At 44.8% G+C, this 23,887-nt stretch overlaps 1 protein-coding gene across 21 annotated transcripts in view; it reads right to left on the bottom strand.

Annotated features, from left to right (window-relative positions):
• OSBPL3 (oxysterol binding protein like 3) overlaps positions 1 to 23,035 on the bottom strand; it is a 178,128-nt gene extending 155,093 nt beyond the window's left edge. For 3 of the 21 annotated variants that reach the window (XM_023639391.2, XM_023639389.2, XM_023639390.2), the window contains exon 1: positions 22,654 to 23,005. The gene's annotated coding sequence lies outside the window, so the exon portion shown is untranslated. Of the gene's footprint in view, positions 1 to 22,653 lie in introns of all 21 variants that reach the window. The other 18 variants (XM_070265737.1, XM_070265739.1, XM_070265728.1 and 15 more) reach the window with 11 other exon arrangements.
• Positions 23,036 to 23,887: the final 852 nt, after the last annotated feature.

Below are 23,887 nucleotides of genomic sequence, written 5' to 3' on the forward strand. Positions count from 1 at the left end.
AACTAGCTTCTGTATGGCAGAATTTGCCAGCATAAATTGTTAGAAAAGGCAAAGGACTAGAAGTCCAGAGGACCGGGTCCTGGCCCTGGCTTTGCTGTGAACTATGCATGACCTTGGATAAGCCATTTCACCTTTCAAGGTGCCAATTTCCTTATCTTTAACACATGATAGGTGGAAATGGATCACTGTTTTTCACTATGGTTGGTGACTCAGGTAGTGGATGGTGAAATCAATTTAATGGATTGAGATCAACATTAAAAACAAAATGATTCTAGGGCTGGGACAAGAAATAGACAAGATGAGCCTAGAGCATCTTGTAGTGCCAGAAGGTAAGGGTGCACTCAAAAAATCCACCATGATGGGCTTGTGTCAAAGAGACACAAGAGCTAACTGAAAGAGCTCCTACCTGTCAAAGCTGGAACAAAGTGAGCAACAAAGGAAATAAGGTACTATTGGATTATAACCCAAAGCATCAAATAAATGTCCATGAACCCATATTGATGTAAATATGATTGACTGATTGAATAGATAAATGAATGGAGAAACTGACAAACACCACCTCAGCCAGGTGGTCAAGGTCAACATGAACAGTGATAAATCATGTTGATAGTATGTTCCCTTGATCCAATGTGATAAGAACGGCACTTTACCTCTGCAGTCTTCCTCCCAAAAACATAACCCTAGTCCAACCATGAGAAAAACATCCGGTAAATCCCAATTGAGGGACATTCTACAAAGCCCTCAAGCAGTCAAGGTCATCAAAATCAGAGAAAGCCTGAGAAACCGTGACAGCAAGGGGAGCCCGATGAGACACGATGACTAGACATGTGGAACTGTGGATGGGATCCTGGAACAGAAAAGGGACACCTGGCAAAAACTAAGGGAATCTGAGTAAAGAATAGCCTTTAGTTAACAATAATATATCAGTATTGGTCCATTAATTGTGACAAACATACCATGCTAATGTAAGATCTTAATAGGGGAAACTGAGTGTGGGGCATAAGGGAACTCTCTGTACTATTTTCACAACTTTTCTGTAATTCTCTAACTGTTCTAAAACAAAAACCTGTTTTTGTGTTGGGAGGTGACTAAAACAAACCTTAAGCATCATCAGAGCATTCACTAGCTTTAAAGGCAACATAGAAGGAACACTAAAGCTACAGTCAGAAGATCTAGAAGTAAGTCTCAGGTCTCAATTGCCCCTCGGGTCAGTCACTCGCCTACCTGAGGTCCTCAGTCTGGTTTTCCCCAACTGTAGTACAACGAAGTCAATACTTGTCCCGCCTACCTCACAGGGTTGTTTTGTTGTGGGAAGCAGAGAATATTAAAGTGACTTACAAACGTGGAAATGCTATATAAAATATGGGGGTTATGATAACCTAGTGATAACCAGAATTCTCTGGTTCTTCCCCAAATCAGAGTGGACTTGGGGCTGGTCAAGACTCAGTCTTTTGCCTACTGAACCACTGCTTGGATTTTCAAAGGGGTCCCTGGGCCAGCAGAACCAGCAGCACCGGAGAACTTGTTGGAAACACAGAATCTCGAGTCCCACCACAGATCACTAAATCAGAAACTCTGAGGGCAGGGCCCAGCAATCTCTGTTTTAACAAGCCCTGCAGGTCATTCTGGTACTGCCGAAGTTTAGAGCCACTGCCCCAGAGAAACCGATGGATAACTGTGATAACCAGTGAGTCCCATTCATATGGGCCACACTCCTTCAGCAGTCTCCCCACCCAGTTAGCACTCACGGGCTCTCATTTCCCCAGAACCCCGTTCACATCTATCAACACTTGGCTAATTCTCAAACAACTCCTCTGAGACAGGGAAGGAGAAACTGTTGTATCCACAGGCATGTAGGGAAGTCTGCGATGTGCTGACCCTCAGCACAAGTTAACCAGGTAGAGCGAGACCCAAGTACCTTGCATCCTCGGACATGCTTATTTTGCCAAAGTAATCTATGAAGTTCTTAGCAGTGATGGAAAACTGGGGCACCTCTTGGGACCATGCATCATACATTTTACAGAGACCCAAATTCCAACATTCTGTCCCTCTAGTGCCTGGCATTTGTCAGACAAAGGAGTCTTAATCTATAGGTCAGAAAAGGCAGATATCTTACATAAACATCGTCTCTATCTATCTACAAGCACCTATGAAAATAAACCTTGCATACCAGAGAAGAGAAGAGGCATCCAGGCCCTTAATCAAGGAACAAATGATGCAGAACTGAAAGTCATAACCAAACTGGACGGGTATTTTGGCTTGTGAGATCAAAGACTAGAAAAACAGGACTTTCCTGTCAGGAGTGGATGTGTCAGCAGGCTGGCATGAAGAAGTCCATGCAGTCCTTTCTCCAAACCATGTTTAGGCCACAGTTATTATCCTTCTGCTTTCTGACACCTCATTATTGGTACTATTCCTAATGACACACATACAACAAACTCAAGACAACACCGGGCTGGGGAAAGACTGAGTTGAAAACCTGACTAGGGTGAAATTTTACACCGTTGGTGTACATGTATATTTACAAAGTAAAAGAACCGCGTGTACACACACAGCATCTCTCTAAGGAGAGGCAGGACAGGCGTGTGCCTTGTGAGACAGGAATATCACCTCTCAGCACAACTCACAAATAAATCATACACATAAAAATGTATGTCAACAAATAATCATTTCTTCATTCACTGCCTCTTTCCTTACTCCTCATTCACAGTCTTCTGGAAAATACAGCCTCCGTCCCATAATTTACTGACAGATAAAAAAAAGATAATACACCACCACATAAGAAATTCAGCTTGAGTCAAAAAACCAACTAAGAGCAAACTGGCACTAGCCATCCCAGGTTCTGTTTGCAGACACTCTGAAAACCTGCATGCACAGGCCATCTGCATGATGGATCTCCAAGTTTTATGGTAATTTTTCTGTCTCCTACCATCTCTCTTCCCCACCAATGAACACACAGGAAGTGCTCCAGGAACACAACATCTAATTTTTGTATTTGACTACCAGTCGACTGATTAAAGCATATTTCCTAGTTCAAAACCATTTTGTGGCTCTCCAGCTGCCAGAGAACGCAGCAGCCATGCACCGCTCTCAGGCTCCCATGGGTCTCTACCCTCCAGCTACATCAGATAATCCTCTTGCCACCTTTGCTCATCATTGCCTCTGCTTGAAATGTCTTGACCTTTAAAATCTTACCACCTTTCAAGGTCCCACTCTGTTAACATCCCTCCCAGGAGCTCTCTCCTGGTTTTTCCTTTGGAATGACCCTCTCCTATTCACTGGCACTGAGAATAGTGCCTCGCTTTTTGTTGACACTCCATAAAAGAAAGTTATTATTATTACTATATGGTCCTCCTTCTTTTGTGACTAGTTACCCACCCCCTACCTACCTCTTGGCTGGCGTTCCCCAAGGTACCATATACATCTCCCTTTCTCTCCTGGGACCTGCCCAAAAGGTTGTTCAAATTCGGCCTCCCTTGGAAACCTCCTCAACTACCATAATTTCAACTAAACGACGCCTCCCAAAAGTGATCACCAGCTTTGCTCTCTCTTCTGAGTAGCCTGCTGGACATCTCCACACTGATATCACCCAGATATTTCAAACTCAGCACGTTCAAAACCCAAAGCATTCTTTTTCCCTAAGATCTATTCATGTTTCCATTTTCCCCTGGCATAGTCAATGGCACCTTAAATAACACAAATAGACACACAGGTCTGAAACTCTGGAGTCATATTTTGTTTGCTTTATATATTCATTTCAGAATAAGTAATACATTCATTTGGAATAAAATTCAAAAGGTATAATTTAAATCTCATATCTATCCTTTTGCCACCCATTCTCCCTTCCTTGGGGAATCTGATGTTACCAGCTTCTTGTGTATCGTTTAAGAGATACTTTATATTTATGATACACAGTGAGTTCTCTTACATGTTTATCAACCAGCTCTCTGAAAAAGACAAAAACAAACAAAAGCCCTGATCTGTTGCCTTTGCTCATTTCCATGGTGTAAATTCCTGCACTATGGCCAATTTCAAACTACCAACTCCAAAGTCATTGACTAAGGAGATGAGAAGAAATGCACACAAGTGATTCTCACAAGCTGGTGTGAGCTGGCTTCAGCCCACCATTGGACGTGTGTGTTTGCAGATGTGCAAAAATACGTACTTATTTATGAATATATACATATAAAATATATACTATATATGGATATCCTTTTACTCAAATGGAAGCACACCATACATATGTCAGTATGTATGGTATGTTTGCCACAAACCTTACGTATTCTACACCTTGCTGTTTTTTAACTTAACAATAAATCTCAGAGATTCTTCCAAATCAGGAGATGTAGGGCAGTCTCATTTTTAACTGCTCCATTATTTATTACCCAGTTCCTACTGATGCACAATTAGGTTATTTGCAATCTTTTATTTATTCAAACAATGCTGCAATAAATAACTTTGCACATATATCATTGTCCACATTGCATGTCTGTAGGATAAAATTCATAGAACTGTTATTGCTAGTTTTGATAGATACTGCCAACGGCTCCACACAGAGCTTAGACAAATGTATACTTCCATCCACCATGTATGAATACCTGTTTCCTCAAACCTTTACCAATGATGTTATCACTTTTTGTTATATTTGCCAATCTAATAGGTGAAAGATAGCATCTCACTAAAATTTTAACTTGCATTTCTGTTTTTATGAATGAGGTTAAAGTTTTCATATATTTAAGAGTCATTTGCATGCCATTTTGTAAACTCTACGTTCATATTCTTTGCCTGTAGAGTAACTGGCCTCTTTCTCTTATGGATTTGTTGGAGTTCTTTATATATTGATGAAATTACATTGTTCTGACATGAACTGCAATTATTTTTCTAAATTTATTGATTGCCTTTTGACATAGTTAAAAAAATTTGTCCCTGTAAAATTTACATGTACTCAAATGAATCAATCTTTTATTTTATAGCTTCTGGATTTTGTGTCATATCTAGAAAGGATTTTCCATCCCCATTATTGTTTAAATGGCATTCTTTCATTTTCCAGTTGTTTTAATGTTAAAGTTTTGATCCATGTGTAATTTATTTTGGTGGAAGGTGTGACATAAGGCTCCAACTTTATCTTTTAACCTGACTGTACCAACACCATTTATTACTTCCCATAGAATCATCTTTGCCTTCTTCCTCAACCCTATCCCCCAACCCCTAGCTACTAGGGGCTGTCATTCAAACTTTCCAGTATTTCTGTACTGTCCTCCCTTTCTTCTCCTACTGTGGCCACCCAGTTTAGGTCTCATCACCTCATTCCCATACTCCCATCCTCTGACGTTTTCTACCACCACCAGAACACCTTCTCTAAGAAAACTCCCATTCTATCACCTCCTTGTTACTGTCTATGGAATAAAGTTCAAACCCTTACGTGGGATTCAGAATGCATCTCAGTAGGGCCCCAACCTATCTCTCCATCTCCATATCCTGTCACTTTTCCCATTAAAACAGTCAGCTTCTCATCAAACTGGAGGGTCCCTCCTTCCTTAAAATGCTGTGCCTTCGCTCATCTTCAGTTCTCTGCCTGCAATGTCCTTCCTACCTGGCCCTCCATTCTTTTTTGTCTCAATCCTTGTGTCCTTGTGGCTCAAACACCTGCTTCTCTACAAAAGCATCTCTTATCCCTATTTCTGTGCTCCTATAGCACTCCAATACCTTGTTTATAGCGAGTTATCACACCCTTCCTTGTCCCTTACAATTGTGTTTTTGTATGTCTCCCCAACTGGAGTGAATGTTCCTTGAGAGCAGGGGCTATGGCCAATTAACTTTTACATGCTTCCTACTTCTAAGCAGTGACTTATACATAATAAAGTGTTTTTAATAAAATGAAAATGCCTTAGCCCAGTCGTTCTCAAATTTTAGTGTGCATCAGAATCACCTGAAAGGCTTGTAAAAACACAGATGGCTGGGCCCCACTCTCAGAGTTCCTGATTCAGGAGGTCTAGAGTGGGGCCCAAGAACTGGCATTTCAAACAAGTTCCCAGGTGATGCTGATACAGCAACTCCTAGAAACACACATTGAAAACCACTGCCTCAGACCATCCTCAAACCTTAAATTGAAGCCTTCAGAAACTGAGACACAGTATGTCCAAAAATCTCATGCAGGAGGAAATATTCTCGGGCTAGGAGTCATTTAGATATGTGTAGATTTCACCTTGTCCATCCAGTGCAGCCTGAAAAGGCAGCGACTGGCACCCAAGATCACAGATGTAAAGGCACCGCTGGGATTGGATCCATCCTCTGATTCTCTGACTCCCGTCCAGTGCTCTCCAGCACCCTGAGGGGCCCTCTGGTCAAGGGCCTGACAGTAGAGGCAGACTGCACCCCAGCTCTGCCACATGATCCCTCTGTGATCACAAGTAGACTACTTAAGCCTCTCCAGGCTTGTGACAATCAGGGGTTCTTTAAGCGGAAGCAACAGAAGCCAATTTGGCATATGACACCAAAGAAAATGTACTGGAAAAATATCAGTTTAAGGAACTAAGAGGAGACTAGAGAGTCAAGCACTGGCACAGCTTTTTTGGGACCATAAGCCAGATTACAACAATGTGGTATGGACAGGAATGGTCTCTTCAGGATATACCTTCGCAGCAGAATCTCCATGACCCTTGACATTGCACCCAGAGTCCTGCAAGAGGCATGTGACTGGCCTGGCTCTCTAGGCCACCCATGACCAAGAAGAATGGGCCCCTTGTTCTGGTCCCAGCAAACTATATAGAAAGGCAAGAAGTGATTCCTCAAATGGAAATCAGGAAGAGTAAAGAGATACGGGACAACCAAAGAGCAAGTAATTGCTCCCAAGTCTGTTTGGTCATTGATAAACTGGAATGATGACAGTCATCTCATAACTTACTGCAAGATCTAACGAGGTCGTGTAAGTAAAGCACTAAGCTAGCACAGAGTAAATTACTGGCTGCCATTGTTCTTTGTAATTATCATCACCACCTTTAAAGGCAGCATGGTTCCCCATTCCGTAATGACTCCAACAAGCTCCAAAGGACACCTCAATTAATTCTATATACACCAGAAATTTGCTTGAAGCAGCCTTGAACTTGTGAGAAAAACCCAAGCAGGTCTTCCCTATATTCTTTGAGGACTTCAAACATCCCTAACTCACTTCATCTCAGACGCTAGACAACTGAGCTACCCTAGAATTGGAGCCAGCAAGCTATTTTTAGCTACTTTCATGGCTGTGTTAGGTCTTATTCAGTTTCAGTTACAAAGGTGGTAAAAACTCAACTGTGGATTCAATCCCCAGTAACAAACAAACCAACCTGTGTGTAGCATCACAGCGAACAATTCCAAACCTTGAAAGAGGAGTTAAACCCCACCTCCCACTGCGCCTGGCCTCCTACAAGCTGCAGAAAGACACAGAAAGGGCAGGACTTCAATGGCGTCATCCTCCTCTGAGGATTCCCCAGCCACGTTCTCTTTCCTCTTCCTTCTTCAGACCATCAGCAGCCTGAACCATGATCCACAGGAAGATGGAACTCTTCTCTCCAGGGTCCCAATTAAAATCCAGACTCACTCCCTTTGAGCCACATATCCCCACCGTAATTAACGTAATTACCATCCCTGGTAAACTGTAAGCTCCGTGAAGGAGGCTCCACATCTGTCTAATTCATCACCACGCAACCTGTACCCAGTCCGGTGCCTGGCACATAGTGTGTGCTCATTAAATACTTATTAAATGTATGAGCAAAAATCACACAGCAGGCTTTCATTCCAGAGGGCATTTTCTTCAAGTTTAATAATGTCTGTGAGATTTAAAAAATATACTATTTAGCTTTTGCTTCTACACGTTTCAGATCACTGCCCACCACAAATGATTTGAGGCAAATGTGTTTTATAAGACTTAAAGAGTAACTTCAAATTTCTTATACTATAACATTTGCTACTAAGACAGAACACAAGTATGGGAATCTTTACTAGTACTACATTTTAATACATAGGTGGAGATATGTTATACTGAGAAAAGTGTTTGACTCACAAAACATTTAAAAAATTTAATATTTTAGCTGTAGAGAATAAACAAAATAATAAACTTGATTTTATACTGACAGTCACAGATCCTCTGATGATTTCTTGTCGGGCTGCTCATGGCAATTTGATTCTGTTCTGCGTTATATTCAAGCTATTTTTCAATTCAGGTCCACTGTCTCCCGATCTCAGAAATCACAGATGAGAAAGAATATCCTCTAGGGTCATTCATCTGGCTCACACGCCCTCAGAGAACTGGGTTTATTATCTCATCTATTGTCCTGGGAGCAAACACAGACATCTAGACAGTGACATAATGTCCATCTAAAGAAATTTTATATGAAAGCAATTTGCTTCTCAGCTTTAAATCCACACATTTATTATTATTATTATTATTAAAGAATGATATTGCACTCATATTCCAGGGATCTTGGGAAGTCTAGAAACAATCATATTCTGGCTCTCAAACAAACAGATTTAGGCAGAGTGATTATAAAGAAAGTCCAGGGAAAATTCAATTTCAGGGTATAAACAATGTGACTTAGAACAATGAAATTACCACTGACTTTTCTATATTTTTCCAAGATGAAGGAAATATTTCATCAACTTCAAAACAGAAGAGTCAGATAAATAACTAAAGGAGCAATTCTTCTAGTCCCTCATGCTGCTATTCCATTTATTGGAGAAGAATTTTTAAATTTTCACATAGATGAAGCCCGGGAATGACAGTGGAAAGCTTCAGCCTGCCTGCTCTAAGCTTCCATAAAGAATCATCTTTGAATAAATCAATATTTCCCAATCTTTTCATATAAGAGGAATCCTTTATGAAAAATATTTTACTCCAGACTTTTAAAAAAATTCACATCTTCGATTTTTTTAACTTGTTACGAAAAACTTCAAACATATACAAAAGTATACAGCAGCACTGTCCAAAAAATTGTCCAATTGCTACATATGCAATTTTAATTTAAGTAGACAATTAAAAGAGTAAAAGGAAACAGGTAAAATTAGTTTTAATTATATATTATCATAATATATCCAAAATATTATCATTTCAACATACAAATGATACTAAAAAATTAGAGACAATTTTATATTCTTTTTTGCACTAACTCTTTGCAACACAACGTATATTTTACACTTACATACATCTCAATAAATATTAGCCACATTTTTAAGTGCTCAACAGCCACATGTGGACAGCCAACACAGAGACTAGCATTAAAAACCCCACGACCTCATCACCCGGCTTCAGTAAACATTGACTCACCGACAGCCTTGTTTCCTCTATTCTCCCTCCCTACCCCTGCATTATTTTGAAGCAGATGCTAAAAATCATAGCATTTCATTTATGTCCAAATTTCCTTGATTATCTCATAATTTTTTAACAGTCGATTTCTTCAAGGTGGGACCTAAACAATCAGCTATGAGGATCTCTTTTTAATGACATCTTTTTTTTTTTTTTTGAGGAAGATCAGCCCTGAGCTAACTACTGCCAGTCCTCCTCTTTTTTGCTGAGGAAGACTGGCCCTGAGCTAACATCCGTGCCCATCTTCCCCTCCTTTATATGTGGGACGCCTACCACACCGTGGCTTGCCAAGCAGTGCCATGTCCGCACCCGGGATCCGAACCAGTGCACCCCAGGCTGCTGAAGCAGAACGTGCAAACCTAACCGCTGCGCCACCGGGCCGGCCCCTAATGACAACATCTTTTGATGACACCCACACAACAAGAGGTATACTTTTAGTAAAGTGCTTTATTCATTCCAACGTTTATTACACATCTATCTCGTGCCAGGCACTGTGCTAGCCCCAAAAGACAACAATGAACAAGACTGAAAGGAACTTCTGGTTTAGTTTCTGACTGCGTGGTAGAATCACTGGGGGAAGCTTTAAAAACCAACACCAGTTCCATCAACTGACAAACGGGTAAATACAATGTGATACATCCACACAATGGGGCATTAGGCAACAAGAAGGAACCAAGCACTGATTCATGTGACAACTGGGATCAACCCTGAACACATAACGCTAAGCGAAAGAAGTCAGACACAAAAGAACACATATTGTATGATTCCATTTACATGAACTGTCCACAATAGGCAAATCTATACAGATGTAAAGTAGATTAGTGGTTGCAGGGTGAGGGGGGAGACTGCTAATGGGTGAGGATTTCTTTCAGGGGTGATAAAATGTTCTAAAATTAATTATGGTGATGATTGCACAACTATGAATATACTAAAAACCACTGAACTGTATACTTTAAATGGGTGAATTGCATGAAATGTAAATTATATCTCAATTAAAAAAAAGAAGAAACTGAATAAAGTATGTTACATTCACACAATGGAATGCTATACAGCTATAACACAGAATAAGAAAACTCCTTTAAAAAAAAATTCCAGTGACCAACCCTCCTTAACCCAAGCCACCTGACCCAGAAACTCTGGGAGTAGGGCCGAGGTAGGGAAAAGTTTTAAAAGATCCCTGAGGGATACTCATGTAAGTCAAATGAGAGTCCGTGGTTTCAGGGAAGATTCAGTCAAGTGACCAACAGTCACAAAACAGTATGATAACTGCTCCCTATAAAATGAACAGGCACAGAGTGTTCTCCAACTTCAACTTGGAGGGGGCAGAGAAAGGCTTCCAAGTGACGTCCATGCTGAAGCGTGATGGATGAGTGGGAATTAGCCAGGTGACTACCGGTGAGGAGGAAAAGATTATGAGGCCAGAGCACAGCATGCGTGGCCCTGGGACACTGGCGGAGTGCTGAATTTAGTTCAACGTGACTGGAAGACACAGAGCTAAGTAATGAGTGAGGAGCCATGAGCGGGAGCTGGTTCACAGGGCATCTAGCAAACCAGGTTAAAAATTAGAAATATTCGTTGAATTCCAAGATGGCGCCGTGAGTAGTCCTCTTTGTCTCTCGCCCTTCGAGTCTACAATTATTTGGACACTTATCGCTTGACAAAGGATATCCAGACAGCATCTCAGGACGTCTGAGACACCCACGCGACTATACATCGGAAGGCGGACGGACTTTCCTCCGGGAGGATGTGGAAATAGGTGAAAACTCTCCGACCCCGACGGGCAGCCTAGTACCCGCAAGCGGCTTTCTTCCAACGGACGCCCCCAGAGGATCCACACACATCTAGGGCAGGAGCGAGAACACAACAGAGGAGCGACGGTGGAAACAGGTGACCAGAACCCTACTTAAACCCCCCGCAATTACTCCTAAACGCAGAGGGAAACTTTGGAGTTGCACACCTGAGCCCGCGGGGAGAGTCTCTCCCCGCCATTGGCGGGGAGACCCGGCCTGGTGCTCGGGGCGCCCGGAGGGTCCCAGAGAGAGACACGGAGGGCACGGAGGTCTCCCAGCTGCCGTTGCCCGCCCCGTGGGACTAGGGATTGCCGGAGATCTCGGAGAGGACCGGGGCGGGGGAACTTTCAAAGGCGGGTCCGGCGACCCGGTGGGGAAGCGCCGGAGCTCCGCCAGGCAGCAGACAAAACTCTCTGTCTGCCGGTAGCAGAGGGGCCACGCTGAGCACTCAGGGCTCCCGGCAGAGGCCCGGAGAGAAGCCCAGAGGGCGGGGCGACCCCCAGCTGCCGTTGCCCGCCCCGGGGGACTAGGGATTGCCGGAGATCTCGGAGAGGACCGGGGCGGGGGAACTTTCAAAGGCCGGATCGGCGACCCGGAGGGGAAGCGCCGGAGCTCCGCCAGGCAGCAGACAAAACTCTCTGTCTGCCGGTAGCAGAGGGGCCACGCTGAGCACTCAGGGCTCCCGGCAGAGGCCCGGACAGAAGCCCAGAGGGCGGGGCGACCCCCAGCTGCCGTTGCCCGCCCCGTGGGACTAGGGATTGCCGGAGATCTCGGAGAGGACCGGGGCGGGGGAACTTTCAAAGGCCGGATCGGCGACCCGGAGGGGAAGTGCCGGAGCTCCCCCAGGCAGCAGACAAAACTCTCTGTCTGCCGGTAGCAGAGGGGCCACGCTGAGCACTCAGGGCTCCCGGCAGAGGCCCGGAGAGAAGCCCAGAGGGCGGGGCGACCCCCAGCTGCCGTTGCCCGCCCCGTGGGACTAGGGATTGCCGGAGATCTCGGAGAGGACCGGGGCGGGGGAACTTTCAAAGGCGGGTCCGGCGACCCGGTGGAGAAGCGCCGGAGCTCCGCCCGGGCAGCAGACAAAACTCTCTGTCTGCCATTAGCAGAGGGGCCACGCCCAGCATTCAGGGCTCCCGGCAGAGGCTCGGACAGAAGCCCAGAGGGCGGGGCGTCCCCCAGCTGCCGTTGCCCGCCCCGTGGGACTAGGGATTGCCGGAGATCTCGGAGAGGACCGGGGCGGGGGAACTTTCAAAGGCGGGTCCGGCGACCCGGAGGGGAAGCGCCGGAGCTCTGCCAGGCAGCAGACAAAACTCTCTGTCTGCCGGTAGCAGAGGGGCCACGCCCAGCATTCAGGGCTCCCGGCAGAGGCTCGGACAGAAGCCCAGAGGGCGGGGCGTCCCCCAGCTGCCGTTGCCCGCCCCGTGGGACTAGGGATTGCCGGAGATCTTGGAGAGGACCGGGGCGGGGGAACTTTCAAAGGCGGGTCCGGCGACCCGGAGGGGAAGCGCCGGAGCTCCGCCAGGCAGCAGACAAAACTCTCTGTCTGCCGGTAGCAGAGGGGCCACGCTGAGCATTCAGAGCTCCCGGCAGAGGCCCGGAGAGAAGCCCAGAGGGCGGGGCGACCCCCAGCTGCCGTTGCCCACCCGGTGAGGCTAGGGATTGCCGGAGATCTCGGAGAGGACTGGGGCTGGAGAGAGTTCCAGAGACCCCGCTTAGTAGCCTAGGGGGAAACCCTACAGGCTCACAGAAGCCTTAGGGAAAGCCTCTGCACAGCACCAGTAGAAGGCACCCAGCCGCCAGCCACAAGGCTGGAAGACCCCAGGGCAAAAGCAGCATAGCTAGGTGTACTAACCACAGACTGTAGAAGATGCCAATAGCTCTCCTGCGACCCATAGAGAACAAGTGAGATTTGGTGGGTGCCGACAGCAACCGAGCGACAAATAAAAGTGATCCCACCCCTGGCCGCTGGAAAAGCCAATAACACCGTTGCAGACCCCAAGGAGAGAGCGCATCTAGGTGGGCAACAACAACAGTAGGCACCTGCAGCCTGAAGCCCCCCGTGACGGCCCCCACGGCAGAGGAGGGAATCCAAAGGGCCACTGTGGCTACGAAGAGGGGCCCAGGCCCAGTTAGCAACTACGGACAGGGTTCCTGGTTGGTGAAGTATAAACAGCTGCTCCCCCCACCGCAGCAGCTGAAACAAGTGAAAGGAGCAACTAAACTCTATCTCCATGCGGAGGCACAAATCAACATCATCAAGCAATATGAAAAAATACATTAAATCTCCAGAACAGAAAGAAAGTAACAAATACACAGAAAACAATCCCAAAGAAAATGAGATATATAACCTAAATGATGATGACTTCAAAACAGCCATCATTAAAATACTCACTGAGTTAAGAGAGAATTCTGACCGACAACTCAACGAGTTCAGGAGCTATGTCACAAAAGAGTTTGATACGATAAAGAAGAACCAAACAGAAATATTGGAAATGAAGAACACAATAGAGGAGATTAAGAAAAATCTAGATGCTCTGAACAGTAGGGCCGATAATATGGAGGAAAGAATTAGCAATTTGGAAGATGGCAATATAGAATTGTTGCAGGCAGAGGAGGAGAGAGAAGCAAGACTTAAAAGAAATGAAGAAACTCTCCGAGAATTATCAGACACAATTAGGAGATGCAACGTAAGGATTATAGGTATACCAGAGGGAGAAGAGAAGGAGAAAGGGGCAGAAAACCTATTCAAAGAAATAATGGCTGAGAACTTCCCAAATCTGGTGAGGGAGATGGATCTTCAGGTGACAGAAGCCAATAGATCTCCAAACTTTATCAATGCAAGAAGACCAACTCCACGGCATATAGTAGTGAAGCTAGCAAAAGTCAACGACAAGGAGAAAATATTAAGGACAGCCAGGCAAAAGAAACTAACCTACAAAGGAACCCCCATCAGGCTATCAGCAGATTTCTCAGCAGAAACTTTACAGGCTAGAAGAGAGTGGAATGATATATTCAAAAATCTGAAGGACAAAAACCTACAGCCGAGAATTCTCTACCCAGCGAAAATATCCTTCAAATACGATGGAGAAATAAAAACTTTCCCAGATAAACAAAAATTAAGGGAGTTCATTGCCACAAAACCTCCTCTTCAGGAAATCCTCAGGAAAACCCTCATTCCTGAAAAATCCAAAAAAGGAAAGGGGCTACAAAACCAAGAGCAGAGGAGATAAGTAGAAGGACAACAACAGAGAGCAGCAGCTCTACATCAGAACAGATTAAACCATGGGACGAGAAACAAAGGAAACTGAAGAAAACCGGAAAACAAGACACAAAATGGTAGTGGTAGGCCCCCACGTCTCAATAATCACTCTAAATGTAAACGGATTGAACTCCCCAATCAAAAGACACAGAGTGGCAGGATGGATCAAAGAACAAGATCCAACAATATGCTGCCTCCAGGAAACACACCTCAGCCCCAAAGACAAACACAGACTCAGAGTGAAGGGATGGAGAACAATACTCCAAGCTAATAATGAACAAAAGAAAGCAGGTGTCGCTATACTAATATCAGACAAGGTAGATTTCAAAGCAAAACAGATAAAGAAAGACAAAGAGGGACAGTATATAATGATAAAAGGGACTCTCCACCAAGAAGACATAACACTTATAAATATATACGCACCCAACACAGGAGCACCAAAATTTGTAAAGCAACTCTTAATAGAACTAAAAGAAGACATCAACAACAATACAATAATAGTAGGGGACCTCAACACACCATTAACACCAATGGACAGAACATCCAGACAGAAAATCAACAAGGAAATAATAGAATTAAATGAAAAATTAGACCAGATGGACTTAATAGATATATATAGAACACTTCATCCAAAAACAGCAGGTTACACATTCTTCTCAAGTGCACATGGAACATTCTCAAGGATTGACCATATTTTGGGAACCAAAGCAAACATCAATAAATACAAGAGAGTTGAAATAATATCAAGCATCTTTTCTGATCATAACGCTATTAAACTAGAAATCAACTACAAGAAAAAAGCAGAGAAAGGTGCAAAAATGTGGAGACTAAACAACACGCTTCTCAACAAACAATGGATCATTGAAGAAATTAAAGAAGAAATCAAATATTATCTGGAGACAAATGAAAATGAGAACACGACATACCAAATCATTTGGGATGCAGCAAAAGCAGTCCTAAGAGGGAAATTCATCGCAATACAGGCTCACCTCACTAAACAAGAAAAAGCTCACGTAAGCAACCTCAAACGACACCTAACAGAACTAGAAAAAGAAGAACAAACAAGGCCCAGAGTCAGTAGAAGGAGGGAAATAATAAAAATAAGAGCAGAAATAAACGATATTGAAACAAAAAAGACAATAGAAAGGATCAATGAAACAAAGAGTTGGTTCTTCGAAAGAATTAACAAAATTGACAAACCCCTAGCCAGACTCACCAAGAAAAGAAGAGAGAAATCGCAAATTAATAAAATCAGGAATGACAGAGGAGAAATCACAACAGATACCAATGAAATACAAGAGATCATAAGAGAATACTATGAAAAACTATATGCCAACAAATTGAACAACCTGGAAGAAATGGACAAATTCCTAGACTCCTACAATCTCCCCAAACTGAATCAGGAAGAAATGGAGAATCTGAATAGACCAATCACAAGTAAGGAAATAGAAACGGTAATAAAAAACCTCCCCAAAAACAAGAGTCCAGGACCAGACGGCTTCTCTGGAGAATTCTACCAAACATTCAAAGAAGACTTAATACCTATTCTCCTCAAACTGTTCCAGAAAATTGAGAAAGATGGAGAACTCCCTAACACATTCTATGAAGCCAACATCACTCTGATCCCCAAACCTGACAAGGACAACACAAAGAAGGAGAACTACAGGCCGATATCACTGATGAACATAGATGCAAAAATCCTCAACAAAATTTTGGCAAACCGATTACAGCAATACATCAAAAAGATTATACACCATGATCAAGTGGGATTTATACCAGGGACACAGGGATGGTTCAACATCCGCAAGTCAATCAACGTGATACACTACATTAACAAAATGAAAACCAAAAACCACATGATCATCTCAATAGATGCAGAGAAAGCATTCGACAAGATCCAACACCCATTTATGATAAAAACCCTCAGTAAAATGGGTATAGATGGAAAGTACCTCAACATAATAAAGGCCATATATGATAGACCCACAGCCAACATCATACTCAATGGACAAAAGCTGAAAGCCATCCCTCTGAGGACAGGAACAAGACAAGGGTGCCCACTTTCACCACTCCTATTCAACATAGTTCTGGAGGTGCTGGCCAGAGCAATTCGGCAGGAAAAAGAAATAAAAGGAATCCAAATAGGTAACGAAGAAGTAAAACTCTCGTTGTTTGCAGACGACATGATCTTATACATAGAAAACCCCAAAGAATCCACAGAAAAACTATTAGAAATAATCAACAACTACAGCAAAGTAGCAGGGTATAAAATTAACGTGCATAAATCAGTAGCATTTCTATACACTAACAATAAACTAACAGAAAAAGAACTCAAGCACTCTATCCCATTCACAATCGCAACAAAAAGAATAAAATACCTTGGGATAAACTTAACCAAGGAAGTGAAGGATCTATACAATGAAAACTACAAGACTCTCTTGAAAGAAATAGGCGATGACATAAAGAGATGGAAAGACATCCCTTGCACATGGATTGGAAGAATAAACATAGTTAAAATGTCCATACTACCTAAAGCAATATACAGATTCAATGCTATCCCAATCAGAATCCCAAGATCATTCTTCACAGAAATTGAACAAACAATCCTAAAATTCATATGGGGCAACAAAAGACCGCGAATTGCTAAAGCAATCCTGAGCAAGAAAAACAAAGCCGGCGGAATCACAATCCCCGATTTCAAAACATACTACAAAGCTACAGTGATCAAAACAGCATGGTACTGGTACAAAAACAGGTGCACAGATCAATGGAACAGAATTGAAAGCCCAGAGATAAAACCACACATCTATGGACAGCTAATCTTCGACAAAGGAGCAGAGGGCCTACAATGGAGAAAAGAAAGTCTCTTCAACAAATGGTGCTGGGAAAACTGGACAGCCACATGCAAAAGATTGAAAATTGACCATTCTTTTTCACCACACACCAAAATAAACTCAAAATGGATCAAAGACCTAAAGATTAGGCCTGAGACAATAAGTCTTTTGGAAGAGAATATAGGCAGTACACTCTTTGACATCAGTTTCAAAAGAATCTTTTCGGACACTGTAACTCCTCAGTTGAGGGAAACAATAGAAAGAATAAACAAATGGGACTTCATCAGACTAAAGAGCTTCTTCAAGGCAAGGGAAAACAGGATTGAAACAAAAAAACAGCTCACTAATTGGGAAAAAATATTTACAAGCCACTTATCCGACAAAGGGTTAATCTCCATAATATACAAAGAACTCACACTACTTAACAACAAAAAAACAAACAACCCGATCAAAAAATGGGCAGAGGACATGAACAGACATTTCTCAAAAGAAGATATGAATATGGCCAATAGACACATGAAAAGATGTTCATCATCGCTAATCATCAGGGAAATGCAAATCAAAACTACACTAAGATATCACCTTACCCCCGTTAGATTGGCAAAAACATCCAAAACCAAGAACGACAAATGTTGGAGAGGTTGTGGAGAAAGAGGAACCCTCATACACTGTTGGTGGGAATGCAAACTGGTACAGCCACTATGGAAAACAGTATGGAGATTTCTCAAAAAGTTAAAAATAGAAATACCCTATGACCCAGCCATCCCATTACTGGGTATCTATCCTAAGAACCTGATATCAGATATCTCAAGAGTCCGTTGCACCCCTATGTTCATTGCAGCATTATTTACAATAGCCAAGACGTGGAACCAGCCTACATGCCCAGAAACTAATGATTGGACAAAGAAGATGTGGTATATATACACAATGGAATACTACTCAGCCATAAAAAAAGACGAAATTGGCCCATTCACAACAATGTGGATGGACCTCGAGGGTATTATGTTAAGCGAAATAAGTCAGTCAGAGAAAGACGAACTCTATATGACTCCACTCATAGGTGGAAATTAGTATATTGAGAAGGAGATCTGATTGGTGGTTACCAGGGAAAAGGGGGGGTGGGGGGAGGGTACGGAGGGGGAAGTGGTGTACCCACAACATGACTAACAAAAATGTACAACTGAAATCTCACAAGGTTGTAATCTATCATAACATAAATAAAAAAAAAAAAAAAAAAAAAAAAAAAAATTAGAAATATTCACTGATCAATAAAATATTGACAAAAATTTAAATTCCGTAACAGCTTTAATAACATTTCCATATATATGAAAAAATAGTGCATATAAAATGCAAGATACTTATTTTACAGACAATGTTTGTTTTGTGTATGGGTTTGAGATCTCCTTGCAACATCTCCAAAGTGAAAACAACCAGAATAGGCACTTTCTGTGAATTTAAATAACTAGGATTTCTACTGCTTCATCATAAATTAATGAAGGCATCACAGTATTGTGGGTCAAAAATAGGAAACCAAATGCCACATTCCAATTATTTTTTTCACAGAATATTCTAAAAGAACATAACCAAATATAACTGTTTCATGTTCTCTTTTTAATTGAGCACCTCCTGTGGATAGGATACCATGCTTAGGGATGTGAGGAACAGAAACATGAGGAATGCATACTAGGCCTGCCTTCAAGGCATTTACAACCCGATAAGAGAGGCAATGCAATACATCTGAATAAATAACCAGACCAGGAGGCAGCAGGGTGGGGAAATGGGGGGTGGGGGATATGAAAGGTACAAAGTACTGAAGGAAAGAAAGAAACCACCATACTCAATGGTCAGAAATTGAACTGGGGACTGCCACTTTTCTAAGAAAATGCTGTGGATTGGGTTCAGAGAGATTCTTCTGACAGAAGTGGCTTATGAGTTCAGCCTTGAAAGACTTGGGGTTTCACAGGGAGAGACAATAAGAGCTTTCTAGGCAACAGGAGTGTACAGGCAAAGGCAAAACACTCTGTCGCTGAATCAAGTTCAGGCTGCCAATGCACAGGGTTGGGGAGCGGTGGGGTGAAGGCGGCCACTGAGCCCAGGCTGCTGGATCCTGACTTCAGGCTAAGGAGTCTCCATACAAAGGAGGAGAGAAAGGACCCAGAGTGTCAGTCTCAGCTCCACCTTGTATGAGCTGTAAAGTAGTTGTGAACTTAATTTTTCCTGGCCTCATCTGGAAATTGGGGGTATAATACCAGTGCCTGCTTTGGTGTTGCTCTGAGGATTAAACACAGTGATTCGTGGACAGCCCTTATGACAGTGCCTGGCACAAGAAGTTCAGCAGCTGTTATTAATATTATTATTATTATTAACTATATAAGCCACTCAAGAATTTTTAGCAATATAATGACAGGACTCAGAATTTACCCGACTGTGATATGAAGGAGAGACTGAGGGAGGAAAATCCTCCTGTAAGCAACGTTAGGACAGAGTGCAGAAGTTCCTAAGACCCTAAACTAAGATGGTGCAGGGACAACCATCAGTGTGGTTGGGATCAACGTGAAGAGATCAATGTGAAGGACACCGAGGAGGAGACAAGAGTTGGGGTGAGCATAAACACGGTCTCAAAAGGGGTGATTAGAAAGGAGAAGGAAGTTTCCAGAGGAGAGGGCTAAAAAGCTGATAAATAAGATGTAGACAGGAAGGGGATTCACAGGGAACTATAAACAATTCTCAATTATGCATGGAAGGTCCATCAACTTAAAAGCTTCCATCTTCCTTAGTGTCCCACACTCCCATCTCTTCTGTGGTCATTCTAGCTTGGACGGTTCTCTAACCCTCCCTGGAGTACTCCTGAAGTGGAATTAACAATTAAGAAACATAGTACTGCCAAGAGGCCCATTATAAATCAAGCTGTCGATTATCCAGATCCTCTTGCAAGGAAAAACATTACACTACCCCCTAAAACTGGAATGGAAGTAGAAAACAAAAGGGGATCTTTAATTCCTTCCTACACCCTATCTTGCACTAGCCCTTTAGGTGGTAACCACGACACTCTTACAGAACTACTTCTTGCTCTCGACTTCACTGCAACAGCACAAAGAGTTGGAATGTAGTGACTTTACTAAAAGGTTGTTGCAGAAGCTTCTGGAATGAGTAGTGGCTTCTAACTCTCCATTCTACATATGGGAACAGAGAAACTAGCTGACTTTCCAGTACTTTCCTTAAGAGGCATAAAGCATTACTGTGTTCAGAGTCTATTTACCACAATGGGTAAAGCCCATCGGATTTCTCTTTAAATTTAGGTGAAAGCAAAGTTAAATTTAGGTGAAAGGAGAATTTCCTTTCCTCCTATATTAGAAGTCTCCTGTCTACCAGGCCCACAAACTGTAACCTCAACCACAAAAATCAATGCCAGTAAGAGTCTCATCAATTCAGAAAATAATACAACTAGACACTTGACATTGGCAGTGGAAAGTTTAGAGCCCAGTCTCAGATGGTTTTAATATACTGTATCATTAGACTATGAGTCCACATCTAATTAAATAGTGGGAGCAAGAGAGATTTCAGTGTAGTAGAAGGAGCTAAAGATTTAGTAAGAGAGAGACTATTAACGAAATCCAGCTGAGCAATTCACTACTGACCCTGGGCAAGCTCCTGAAGCCAGGCTGCAGTTTTTCTCATCTGCACAGTGGAGACAACCTCAGAACACTGCCTCAAGATAGGGAAGTTTAAATGAGATAATACAGTCTATGGCAGCCTGATAGTACCTGGCCTACAACATAACTATTAGCTATTATCGAAACTCTCTCTCCACAATGATACAACAAATCTTCTCTCAGCTAAGTAATAGCTTTTGTTACAAATAAAGCTAAGTGTCTGTTGGCTGTAATGGTGGTAACCACATTTTAGTTTCTTGGAAGCTGCCCAGCACAATAGAGAGAAAATGAGCTGGAATTCTAGTTCTGCCAGGACAATCTTGGGAAAACTGACTAACCTGCTGAAGTCTCAATTTCCCATCTGTTCAGAAACACCTAGCTAATAAGACTACTGTAATGTTTAATAAGGTAATCTATACAAAGTTCCTAGTACAATCCAGTTCTTTGTAGGTGCTCAATCAATAGTAGTTATTGGTATTTGTTAATTTTCCCAATAGAAAAAAAGGATAAATAAACATGAAAATCAAAACCAGCTATGAAATCACCATTCATTATTCATCCCATAAATATTTCTCGCACACCTACTGTGTGTTAGGCACTGTTGCTGACATTGGAGATGGAGTGATGAACAAGACAGATAAGGTCTCTGCTTTTCTGGAACTTCCGTTCTAGTGGAGGAAGGCAGATAGCAAACAGCCCAAGGAGATAATTCCACGGAGATGAATGCTATGAGGAACACCAAACAGGGTGATGGACCAACAAGTTGGTGGAAGGGACGGTCATTTTAGCTTGGGTGCATTTCAGTCCAGGCCTGCCTGCCTGGTCTCCTTTGGCCAGAAGGGGGCCCTCACCTTGTATGATGCTTGGGGTAGAGTGTGGACGATCAGAAGTCAGACCTACACGTTCACCTGTCTGTGGAAGGATTTCTTTCGCAGCTGCAGCTTAAAATATTTCTAAATGCGCCCATCCGAGCAGTCAAACTCTGAGGATCAGTGCAACATCTAGGGAACCTCAGATGCACCTCAGCGCAGTTCCCAGACACATCGAAAGCGACAATTTCACAGCCCCTCAGCTCAAAGTCCCGACTAAGGAGACTGATAGTCCGTGAGACGAAGCAAAGGCAGCACAAGTGTGCAGAAGGCGGCTGGCAAGTTCTATTACCAAAGGAGGGCGGCGCGTGCCGGCTCAAGAAGTATCTGCACGATCTACAACAATGCCCATCAGTGACTATAGGCTGCAAACGCTTCCCAGGGCGCTGGGAAGCTCGAAGGGGCGAGCATCCTCAGTCGCCAGCCGGCGCACTGGGAAGCGGAGCCGACCGAGGGAGGGGAGGCGGGGGAGCCGGGCGCCTGCGAGGCCAGCGTCGTCCGGGTCCCTCCCGGCGCGCCCCAGCTCACGGATGTGGTAAACCCTCGCCCTCGGCCCAAGTGAACAGGTTTCCTGTGCCTCCGGCCCCGCTGCCCCGGGCAGCCCCTCGGCGCCGCATCCTTCGGCGCCTTCTCGCCGTCAATCCCGGCCAAACCGTCCCTCTGAAGACGGAGCTTTAGCGTGGGCAGCACTCGGGCCCTACCTCCCGGGAGGCTGGCGCCCGCACCGAGGGCGATCTCCCCGGCTCGGGGCTGCCCCACCAGCCGGTTCTTCCCCGGGCGACAGGAGGCAGACTCCGGTCCTGCGGAGACTGGTGGCGCCCCCCGAAACCGCAGCCCTTCCGAACGCGCGCTGCCGCCGGGCCCCCGCCACACCCCAGCACCACTCCGGCGGGCGTCCCGGCGCTTACCTGCGCGCTCTGCCGCCGGCGATGCCGCCTACTTCCCCGGTGCCGGGCTCTGGGGTTCGTCCACAGACCCAGGAGGAGGCGAATCCGGCTTCTCCGGTCCCCCTGCAACGCGCAGCTGACAGTTCCCGCACCAGCCGCAGGAGACGGGGGCGGGGACGGCCACCCGCGGACGGACGGCGGGGCCGGGGCCGGGGCCCGCGCCGCGCACTGGCCGCCACACGCTCCGGTCCCCTCCCCGGTTCTGCTCGCCCGCGCTGCGACCGCGTGGCCAGTTCCCAGGACTTTGCCCAGAACTTCGCGCGCGCAGCCCGGCGAACAGCCGGAGGAGGGGAGGGAGGGGTGGGAGCGAGGAGGAGGAGCCTGCACCGCCCAGGGGCGGGGACCATACGGGGAGGGTGGGAGGGGCGGCAGAGTGACCCCCATCCCCACCAATCAGGAGTCGTTCCCGGGGAACGGGGTGGGGCGACGTACTTAGAAGAAGCGGGCGGATTCCATGACGCAGTCAGGGGAGTTCGGTCTCCTGGTTCCCGGCAGGTGGGGAGGGTGGAGGGAACTGAGAGCTGCGGCCGGGCCCGGGGAGAGGCTCCTAGCGGCCCAGCGCCCTGCCTGCGCGCCGTGGGCGCTCCATAATTGTTGGTCGAATGGCGTTTCCGAGCCAGGAAAGCAGAGAGAATGAGGGCGGAGCGGGAGGGGCTGGTTTAAGGACAAGGTTCCAGGGGAGCCATGTGGTCGAACAGGCAAAGAGAACTCGACCTCTTGAGGAAGTGAGACGGAGGCAGAGGGATGGAGAACAGAGGAAATAGGTGGTGAAGGGAGGATTGCAGACGCAGGATGACGAAGCACGGAATCGGCGTGGGACCCCGACCCGGGACTGTGACCCTGACATCCAGAGGCAGTGATGCAGATTCTTGAGGGGTTCCCAGGAGAAGACCTGAGGGGAGTGTGGTGGTTGTGTTCTACGCAGTTCGTGAGCAAGGGGGAAGGGAGAGAAAGCCTCGTAGTAACAATGAAAATGCGGGAGCTCCTTGATAGACGGGAAGGTCCAACCGACTTGACTGCCTGCTCGCTCCTCGGGCCGCCTTTGATCCTAGCATGAATGCGAGCAACTGATCACCTGGGGTCAGTTTGGAGACCGCAGATGAGTCAGGTGCCGTAGTTGGCTGTGGGAGAAGGAAATTAACATTTACTGAGCGCCTACCTAGTGCTCCCGGAGCAGTTGTGGACGTGCAGCTGT

This window comes from Equus caballus, chromosome 4 (genome assembly GCF_041296265.1).
Source record: "Equus caballus isolate H_3958 breed thoroughbred chromosome 4, TB-T2T, whole genome shotgun sequence".
In the NCBI taxonomy this organism is placed as follows: Eukaryota; Metazoa; Chordata; class Mammalia; order Perissodactyla; family Equidae; genus Equus; species Equus caballus.